Source organism: Hesperophylax consimilis, chromosome 9 (assembly GCF_061612785.1).
Source record: "Hesperophylax consimilis isolate HC1 chromosome 9, BYU_Hcon_1.0, whole genome shotgun sequence".
In the NCBI taxonomy this organism is placed as follows: Eukaryota; Metazoa; Arthropoda; class Insecta; order Trichoptera; family Limnephilidae; genus Hesperophylax; species Hesperophylax consimilis.
In genome coordinates, this window is record NC_142844.1 from 39,911,898 (window position 1) to 39,922,711 (window position 10,814).

Sequence of the window (10,814 nt, forward strand, 5' to 3'; positions counted from 1 at the left end):
ACAAAGTTGTACCCGAATATATTTGTAACCTATACATATAGTGTTTCGGATAAACTTATCCCCAAATATTTATTTTATGGGACACCAATTGAGTTTTCTACAAGTATGAATATTCAATTTTAATTTTTTATATATTCAATAATATTGTTACTGGGTTTATAAAACAGTTTATTTTTAAACAAGTTCTGCTGTGTAATTATTATTACGCGTGACAGCTGTTTCGCCCTCTGAAGGCATTATCAAACTGTTTGATACAGTTTGATAACTGCTTGATACAGTTTGATAATGCCTTCAGAGGGCGAAACAGCTGTCACACGTGATAATAATTACACAGCAGAACTTGTTTAAAAATAAACTGTTTTTATAAACCCAATAACAATATTATTGAAAAAATAAAATTTAAATGAAGTTCTACAAGTTAAACTTAATAACAATAAATGAATATTCAATTTATTGGAATAACTTTTGAAGACTACAAACATCAATATTCAATAATAACAATAAATTGATGTTTTAAAAAGCAGTGATTATTAAAATAAATATTAAAACTTCACATTTTAGTGAGACGATAGGATTCAGAAAACTTTAAATATCTCGTATATTTTAACACTATCCCTTATTTGTGAAAATATCATTCGTATCAGCTCTTGTGCCTTATCAGGCACAAGAGCTCCTCTTTTCTGATAAGGTATACATGACCAACTATGTACCTAAATATGATATATTGCAAAATATGTATGATTTAATGTAACTATGATCTATATTAAAATAATAAAAAAAATAAATAAAAAAATGTCTGTTTTCATCTTTATGGGGGTCTAGCACAGTGCAATAGATAACTTTACAACCTCGGATCGATAGGCAAAACTACCGACGATTTCACACTGATTTCCAGAGCACAGTCCCACTATTGTTATCCAAACTAATATGTTGGCAGTAGTGGAGATATTATCTACGAATTGACATTTGGAAACGTCAAATGTCATACAGTTGCGTAAAATATCAATAAATTGGCAATGTTGAATTGAAATACTAAGCTAAATATACGTTGGCAGTTCGCATTTCCTTTTTGTCACGAAAAAGGAAGTTAATTAGTTGAGGTCTTTACTAATTACTTTCGTTTCTGCAAATCCGAACTTAATCTTACTTAATCTCCGAAGCTTATCTGTTTCTATGGAGGCCGCGCTAAAATTTGTATGGAAAATTTCTTATCACTCGTCGACCGTGCTCGCAAATATCGCTAACTGACCATAGATGACGGATTTTATCAATATCGTATTGATATAAGACTTTCGTCCGTGCACCTCCTGAACTGGTTACACATTCCACCTCCGTGCGCCTACAGCAGTTTGGCCGGTACATATAATTCGCGAGTTTGTTCGCCGCCGCGGGGCTAGCTCGCCTTTATTGGGGGGAAGTAATTAATACGGTTATCGACGGACTAACTGCATTACCCGGCGCGAACATTGATCGGGTTATACGATGCTTATCCAAGTATTCTGCTACATGCTGTCCCGCCATCACACTGTCATCCGGATTTAAATAGTTGACGGGAATCAACGAGAAAAATCGAATGAATTTATTATTTTCGTCTGTGAACATTTGACAGAACTGGAATTAAATCACGGGATGCAACCAAACTTTCAAAATAGAATTGCTGCACATCAATTACTTCAGATTGGAGGAAATGAATTTATTTTAGAGAAAATTATAATATTTACGAAAAGTAAATATTCATTCTAGACTTGCAGAAAATTATAAGCTTAAATGAAACGAACACTCTTTTTTAACCACTGATTTATTCAAATTAATTCACCAATCGGTTTTGCTAACTTATTCTCAAATTGTAATGTTTAATCATTGAATATAATATTAACTAAGATGTGTAACAGAAAAAAAAAATCAGTCGCGTGTGGGAATTGAACACAGGACCTCCGCCTTGCGGGTTAGTGTTTTTCGTTTCCAAGTTCTTAAGATTATATTCAACGATTTAAAATATGATGGTTTTTTAGTGGTTTCTACGAAAACACAAAATTTTAAATGTCGAGCTTTTGTGAAAGGGCAACATACATTTACCAGGACAAAAACTAAAACAACAACAAATAGGTAGTTTGAGCAACACAAGAAGAAGAGACAAATGTGGGCGGAGAAAACAACATGCTGGAATGTAATATTAAACTGGAAAATTTTATTTAAAAATTTGTATCATTATTTAATCCAATTACAAGAAGCGATAATGTAAGAATTTTTTACCAAACAATATGTTGCTTGGACTAGCTTTAGTCGTGTTTTTGACAAGATCTTAATAGCCGGGTACCTATTTCTGAATTAAAGAATAAAGAAGAATACAAGAAATGCCATGTGGGCGTATTTCGTGATCCAATATTTGGCTAATCTGGCCTGAGTTTCCAAAACAAAACTTTATTTCACGATTATGAAATTCAAATGGGATAGAGCTGGATTTACGATTTCAGGCGAGTGTAAATGATACAGAGCGCGTGCTTAGTGGTCTAGAACCAAAAATTACTATGTCAGTGGCGACATTTGTTTTCATTCAAATTTGAATGGAAGGCACATCTAGATTTCTTCTTTATTCTGTGTACTCAGTCGTTCTCTTTTCCATCTCCTTTCTATTCCAATTCTCTCCAGCCTCACGACATATTCCAAATTGGAAAACCACAGACCCACTGCCAATGAGCAGTTGAGTTTTTGTGCTATTTTACCTAAAAATTTAAAAAAGCGTTTCTAATTTTTTTTTGTTCCTCTTTTTTACAGCGCTACGGGAGCCATTACTATTGCATCCCGGAGGATGTGAGACTGAAGATAGTTCGGAGAGAAAGAAGACGGGGAAACGGAAGGTGGGTCTTTTACCTTGGCGATACTGAAAGTATCCACCACTCTGGAACATACTGCAATATATTATTATAATTAAAGAATTTGAGAAATAACACAATTGAATCAAATTAAATTTCCTTACGCACGCCGGACTTTATAACAATGACCTAGGGATTCGTAGCCAAATGTTGTAACCACTTAACCACGGAGGCCATCACGACCTACCATGTTTTATTTATTTACATCTTATCTCCAACGGGTTTTATTATGGCCTTTCAACCAATTTGCTTCCGCTGGTCCACCATTGAATTGTGGGATTTGTCCATCTGTTTCTAATCCTCCTATCGTTGTGTCTTGCCCATTGGCATTTGCTTTTCCAGATTAAGAATTGGATTACTTATGCAATGGAATCGGTTACTTTTGTTTGTTTCATTATCCAATGGGTTATTTTCAGATATCTTAATGGTGTTGCCGAGCATGCACTATTCCACATTTTACGTTTCTTTCAGTTTGTTAACTAATTTCTATTGGATAAATTCCTACCTACGTCTCCTGCACTCCATAACTATTTACGTATTTCCGTGTTAAATAATATTATATTATATAATTTGGGGTAGTATAATACATAAAGATTTGCAGCCAAAATCGTGTGTTAAGAAAGTGAAGATGATGTTGGTAGCTCATATTCGAAGTATTTATTATACAGTTAAAATTGACGGAAGTTGATATGGTCGAATAAGCTCAGCGGTCAGAGCAAATCCCTGGAAAGACGGAGTACCTGGATTCAATCCCCAGGTGTGACCGAATCTTTTTCTGTCTTTTCTGTTTCATGTTTTTCGTTTATGAGTGGTTAATATTGTCTTCAATGATACAATTAGTTGTAAAGATTGTGTTCTAATACATTACAATATTAGTAAAAATTTATTACAAGTGTGTCTCCAGTATTTTTATATTTCAATTTAGAAACGTTTATAGTTTTTTTATTGTTATGAAAACTTTATAACTAATAACTGTAGTATTTGGTGATTTAAAATGTTCGGGTAGGTTTGGGTTCTACCAAACATAACCGAACGCTACCAACGGCCTCCGGTTACATTGTCGGGTCGCGAAGAGCGCATTCTCTCACTAGACGGCCTTTAGGCAACTTGTTACTTGTATTGTCAGTTTATTATATTCCGAATTAAACAGCGTCCGTATATAAAAATCTACGACTATTCAATATATTACCAGATTCTTTCCTCGTTAGAATACTGGAGATTAAGGGCCCAGTATTCTATCCTATACAACAACTATACGTTACAATAACTTAAGCTACTAAACTATGCATATGAATGGAAATATTTTGGCGAAATTCATGATTTTTTTGTAATTTTGTAAAAAGCGGTTGTATTTTGTATCAAAAGTGGTGTCATGTAATTAAAGATGGGTTATTTCGGAGAATTTGAACAATTTTTCATATTTTAAAGTTAATTTTCAGGTTCTGTGCAAATTTTTTCAAGTTCTGTCATTATTTCAGTGCTGTTAAGCAACTAGTCTATAATGATATAGATAACAGAACTTGAATAGGACTTTCACAGAACCCGAAAATGAACGTTGAAATTTGATGAATTGTTGAAATACTCCGAAATAAACCGTCCTTAATCACTTTTTTTGAATAATTAGTTAGTTCATCAAAAAATTATATATTTATAAAAAACAAAATATAATTACAATACGCGGCGTTTTTGACGTGGAGTTAGCTTCGTTCCATTGTATGGCTATTCAAGTTTGTCAAAAGTCAAAACCATAGACAAAGAAATATTTAGAATGCATAACTTACTTATTCTAAATAACTACCAGAAAATCACGTGAATAAATGAAAATTCGCTTTATTGGCTCACAAATTGCATATCTTTTCGCGTTAAAATGACGAATTTCGTGGAAAAATTCGCGTTATCCTGTATTTGTTTTTGCTACCATTTTTGTATAACCATCTAAATAGATTAGACGCTCACTATTTTACTCACACGTCATAAAAAAAACATGTCATTTTAAAGTGGTTATATTTTAGTACTAACTAGATTGGCAACATGGGACCGCTAGCCAGAAAAACTTATGAGATGGGTCAACTCACACCGGAGCCTTTTCTACGCAAAAACCCGAGTTAGACAAGGTGGATTTATTTTACGTTTATGCAGATGACCAGAAGATTAACCGATGGGACCTCTGTGATGACAACATTGGTTACGCTAACGATGTTACGTTATTTCTGGTCACAGGTGAAGTCCTGATATGATTTCTGTATCAAAATATACATATATAATATACGGTCATAAACTGATGTGATATACTTTCATAAAATCAACTACGATCGATGATTGACAAACTCAGTGACAGAACGGTAAACTCAAACAAAGTGGTATACTACTAGCATTTCATATTTATAGCTTTTCGTTTCGGGATGGTGGTCTCCCACCAGGGTAATTAATACAAACTGTATTTTAGATTACCCATAGATGGCGTAAGCTGTTGAGTATTGTAGAGACCAAACGGATAGTAAAAAAATTATTCCAACTTGAAGCTTGACGGTTATACCAAAACTAAACGCTGAAAACCACTTTATTTTAAATAATTATACCGGCCTTAAGAGGATTAACGCGCGTGGCATGGTATCACTTCCACATACATAAACACAAACTTCACTACAATCTTCACTTCTGCCCTGATGATTGACACTGTAACGCTGTCCAAATCGTTGGCTTAAGAAAAAAATAAGTAATTAATAAATAAATAATTCACTGTTTTTCTTGTTATAATTATTTTTTGTTTGTTTTTAATATTTATTTAGATGTATGCATTTTTTTCACACATCTAGTAGGAAAATATATAAAATACAAATGAAAATATAAAGATACAATCAAAATATGATTCAGTTCAAGAATAACAGTTACACTGGTTTACAAAATAAATTTTAAAAAAAAAACAAATAATATGGTATTGACTTTAATTAACTTAAACGGAGACAGGCCATAGTTTCAACAAGAATAAACTATATTTAAACACTTATACATCAATAACATACTCCTAATTCAATTTGTGCGCTTTAGAAACCATATAAATTAACAACAAAAAATAATTGAAAAATTAATTTAGTTAACAAGCATCCTGTAAGTCACCTTTATTGACAACGTTTCCATGTTTTGTTGACTCCTCCCACCTTTATCGCCCCTTGTCCCACCCCCCCCCCCAATTCACCCCACCCACCTAATAAATGTAATCTTTCTGTATTTGTATAATTTTTAGTTAGTTTTAAGATTGCTAGTAAAGGACACGGTTGTGTTGAAACCGGTAGCAAAGTAAACAAAATACAAAATAACAAATGTACATTTTAAAATAAAACTCAATAAAACAAAAATCTTGAAATTGTTATATAGTTAATGCCCGAGAAATTCAAAATATTGATTATTGAAAATAAGAATGAACTACTATAAGTTATTTAAATAAATTAATTTATTACTTTATTTAATTACATGAAAAAACCTGTCACATAATATGAAAAAAAATTAACTATTCGAAGTCAGTTAAGTTAAATGAAAATTTCCAAGCTATATTTTCTGTTAAATAAAACGACACGTAAACCCAAACCAAGTCGACACGTGAACAGCTTCAGTTTGTTTGGTTGGTAGTTGATAGGTAGAACGGGGTGAATTCACAGTGGGAGTGAATGACACTGTAAAGGTAAAGAGAACACCGTTCTCCGCCCGCTCCCGTTCTGACAACTTGCATGAACACGGGCAGGTACCACATGTACCAGTACAGTTAGTAGCGAGCAAGTGTCCCCGGGCAAACTAAAGAGATCGAACGTTAACACTGCACCGCATCGCCCACACACTGCTCTCTATACACATTACAGTATGTATTTACGCTGGTGTAAAAAATATTGTATATCTTATATTGTAAAAGGTAAATTTAATCTGAAGCACTATACCCAGCAAAATCCAATCTCACCCCACCTAACCTAAACTTTTAACCATATTATTTGTTTAAATGTGAATATTATACTCAGTCAGTAAGTCCTCACTACTCCTGGCCGTCTGGAGGCTGTGATAGTATGTCTTTCCCAATTGAGGTATTTGGTGAGGCCGAAGGTTATTGAGAGTTAAGGAGATTAGTGAGCAGAAGGTGAGGAAGTACCTGGCTATTCAGAGATGGTCACCAAATATAATAATGTTTTTGCAAGTATTGCAAAGTTAACTGTCTAGATATAAACGTTTCTAAATGTCACAGTATGACATTCACCAGAAATAAACACGTAATTAAGTACTCATATTCACTCAACAATGAACATGTCATCTCTAAAACGGAATGTAAAGACCTCGGCGTTTACCTTGATAGCAAACTTATATTTAATAAGCACATTGACTCAATTGTTAATAAGTCGTATAAAATACTTGGTTTCGTGCTACGTGTAAGTAAAGTATTCAGTAATCCGCGTACAATTGTTATGTTATATTTCGCATTAGTCAGAAGTACACTGAAATATGCATCGCCAATTTGGAATCAACGATATAAACTTTACACAGATAGTATAGAACGTATCCAAAATAAGTTTATACAATATATTACCTACAAATTCAACAATAACTTTGAATGTACATTTGAAACTTTGCAGCTAAGACGAGCAGTAGTTGACTCAATATGTATGCACAAAATTTTAAACAATAACATTGACTGTAACGAACTTCTGTCCCTTATTAACTTTGACATACCTTTGAGACGTACACGACATACATATAATTATAAAACAAATGCAGCGTCTAATTCGCCAATCAACCGAGCTCTTCGTACTCTAAATAATATTTGTATTAACTCTAACATTGACATTTTTTCGGATTCACTGCCCAAATTCAAACGTTTCATCATGTCAATAATATAAACTGTTCAACGCGCATACATACAGACACACACAAACACCGACACATACATTACACATGTCACACACACACACACCTATATACTACACACGTCACCTGGTAATTAAATAATAAAGATACCACTTAGCAGACATTACAAGGAAACATATCATAGGTACCCAACACCAAGTATCTTATTCCTGTATATTGTTTCATCTCTGTAAATCATGTACTGTTTGTTTCTATAATATAAAATAAAAAAAATAATAAACAAAATAAATAAAATTTACAAGCAAACGTGAAAATTCTTGACACATCGACCACGAAGGCGGTCTAACCTAACCTAAGTTAAGAACCGAAATCGTTGTTTAAAGATCGAAATCGAAACGTTAACAAGAAATGAATCATATTTAATTAACCTAATTCAAACTAACGCAACCAACCTTTTTAACCTAATCCAAACTAACTGAACGAAAATTTTTAACAACCATCCTTTTGCCACAATGAATCGGCGAAACCCACTATTTAGCATTTTTCTTACTTTTACAGTAACGTAATACTCGTAATACGCAGAATAAAGTTTATTTGTGATTGGTTAGTTCACAGCTTTATATTTGTTTGCTGACTAGATTTTTAAATATTTACAGAAAACGCTCCGAAACATAATCCTTCACGTTTATTACAAGCTTCTAGTAATACATTGACTTTTTGATAAATGGCCCTCAGTTGCAGCGTATTCGCTGTAGAATTTTTTGTATTTTTCGACTTAACGAACCTCCATACAGCACTTGCAGGAGTTGCCCAGTTGTGGGAACGTCAAACAAACTTGTATTTTTCGACTTAACGAACCTCCATACAGCACTTGCAGGAGTTGCCCAGTTGTGGGAACGTCAAACAAACTTGTATTTTTCGACTTAACGAACCTCCATACAGCACTTGCAGGAGTTGCCCAGTTGTGGGAACGTCAAACAAACTTGTATTTTTCGACTTAACGAACCTCCATACAGCACTTGCAGGAGTTGCCCAGTTGTGGGAACGTCAAACAAACTTGTATTTTTCGACTTAACGAACCTCCATACAGCACTTGCAGGAGTTGCCCAGTTGTGGGAACGTCAAACAAACTTGTGGAAGTTTTTTTACGTCGTTTTCTATCTTCGTAAAGAAGTTTAGATTCCTGGTAGAAGCAGACAGTATTCAGTAGCAAAGCGATGAAAAGAAAAGAATTGACAGGTATTTTGTAGAATATTTTTGTCGTTAAACACAATCTCCACTTTTGTCCTTGTCACGGAGAGCTTTTATCGAATTTGTTCTGTTTGCACATCGTATTTGAAAATTGAATTCAGAAAAGTACTCGAATTCAAGTAAAGTGAGTCTACCGACGTTAACAGTTTTAACGTAACAGTAACAACTACTGTTTTATATTCAACTATTCAATCTATCCATTTGAAATATTTAAATCTGCAGTTGTTTACTTTGAGATTAAATTTAAATATTCAACTTTAAATCAGATCACCTTATTACGTTTAACCGAAACAATATTACAGATAAACGAAAATAAAAATGGCATTAAAGTAAATTATTATTAATTTGTTTTATTTGAAAGTTATCTGATAAGGTAGGTGTCTTAACTTTTAAGTTATCTGATAAGGTATCTTAACTATTAAGAAAAAAAAAAGTTTTTTTTTTGTCGCAGCAAAAACAATTAAACGATGGCCTCTCGCGTCATGAAATTTGCTGAGCATGTTCAGTTAATTCCATTGTTTTCAGCTGACAATGTATCTTCAATTATTAACAATTCTTCTTTGAAATATAAACACTTTAAGAAGATGATAAGAAGACGTATTGCTTCTTTCATATTTGTGCCACAGATTGGTTATAAAGACAAAAGCAGACAGAAAAGTCCGTTTATTATTTACTCCATTTGATTACTTTTATAGAAAAGTCGTAATTAAAGAATAGACTTTCTAGTATCCATTTAATTGACAAAATAGACAACAGTTCTTTTACAAAAGCAGCCTTTTTACTTATGATTTGACCGGTGGTATAAATTGTAAGCCAGGATAAAGCTTGACTTTAAAAAAGAAGAAACGAGTCCCTTTGGTCTAAGAGATAATCAGATACCATCCCAGGAGAACTTGAAAGGAGTTTGACAAAAGATTATTACGACAGAATTCTTCGGAAGGTCCAAAAAACACAACTGATGAAGGTGACGAAAAAGAAAAAAAATCTTCCGTGCTCGAAAATCGATACGATAACAAATCCTAGAATCCTTTTGTTTGGTTTTCTGGAAGACATTTCGTAAAATTCGTTTACGTTATCTGAATTTCTTTGTTTTATTATTCTAAGGGCGAATCTCTCGTTTGCTTCACGAGGCTTGTTGATTTCAGATTCGGGACGATAAAATACGAATGAATTCCGATTTTCTTCTTCCTAGGAACTTTATGGAAAGTTAAATGCTAAACCAGAATTGTTCCTGATCAGCAGTAAAATATCGCTTAAGAAAAAATAAAGGGGAAACATAATTCCATCGGTAATCAAATGTATATTGAATTCCGTTCAATAAGATGGGCGACTTGAACCGAAGTGAATTGATCCATTTTTAGTAAATATTGACATTCTAACTATATTATAACAACAAAAAATAACAATTTTTAATGTGATGCAGTAAATAAATTAATTTACAGTTTTCTGTGTAGTTTTTACATGATACCGCACACGAGTTCAAGCCGTTTCCAACGGTCCGAAGCAAGTAGGGCTATTACAGAAGATATGTAGGAGGAAGTTAGTGAAGGACCTGGGTGTTAACACATTAATAAATAAATAGTTAAGATGAAAAGCAAATTTGTAGAAACAACGACGTGCCATTTTGCCTTATTTCAGTAGATTTTTGGAGTGTGCAAGTTACTAACATCAAAGGGGTTAGGTTGGGATACATTAATTAAGCGGACTGATTGTGAAAGCTCCGCTGATACTTTCGGTTTATCTCAAACGATGTAATTATCTACGCAGAAAGTACATCAAAATAATATTCATATCAAGAGACTTACCTTTGTTCATTCGCAGCAACGCTTGCTGAATTTACTAAAC